The sequence below is a fragment of the Lathyrus oleraceus genome, chromosome 5 (genome assembly GCF_024323335.1).
Source record: "Lathyrus oleraceus cultivar Zhongwan6 chromosome 5, CAAS_Psat_ZW6_1.0, whole genome shotgun sequence".
Classification (NCBI taxonomy): domain Eukaryota; kingdom Viridiplantae; phylum Streptophyta; class Magnoliopsida; order Fabales; family Fabaceae; genus Lathyrus; species Lathyrus oleraceus.
Window position 1 is genome coordinate 619,863,364 of NC_066583.1, and position 615 is coordinate 619,863,978.

At 41.1% G+C, this 615-nt stretch overlaps 1 pseudogene; it reads left to right on the forward strand.

Moving 5' to 3' along the window:
• The first annotated feature begins 314 nt into the window (after positions 1–314).
• Positions 315–414, forward strand: LOC127089333 (uncharacterized; annotated as a pseudogene).
• Positions 415–615: the final 201 nt, after the last annotated feature.

A 615-nucleotide genomic window follows, 5' to 3' on the forward strand; every position in this document is an offset into this window, starting at 1 on the left:
AATTCTGAGTTATAGCAACCACGGCGGTTGGTGGTGATACGTTTAAACTTTCAATTTTCTGGACCAAAGCATCCACTTTTGCATTAACGTGATCAAGGTTACTTATCTCGTACATGCCAGTTTTCGGTTGAGGTTTTTCCACTGTTGTTCGTTCGGTTCCCCACTGATAGTGGTTTTGGGCCATGCTCTCGATAAGCTGGTAAGCATCAGCATAAGGTTTGTTCATTAGTGCACCACCTGCAGCGGCGTCTATTGTTAACCTTGTATTGTATAAGAGACCATTATAAAATGTGTGAATTACTAACCAGTCTTCCAAACCATGGTGTGGGCAAAGTCTCATCATGTCTTTGTATCTTTCCCATGCTTCGAAAAGAGACTCGTTGTCTTTCTGTTTAAATCCGTTTATCTGGGCTCTTAACATAGCTGTTTTGCTTGGCGGAAAATATCGGGCAAGAAAAACTTTCTTCAACTCGTTCCATGTGGTGACTGAGTTGGAAGGTAGAGATTGAAGCCATCTTCTAGCGCTATCTCTTAATGAGAAAGGAAAAAGACGAAGTCGAATTGCCTCTGAAGTGACACCATTAGCTTTAACAGTATCAGCATATTGAACAAATA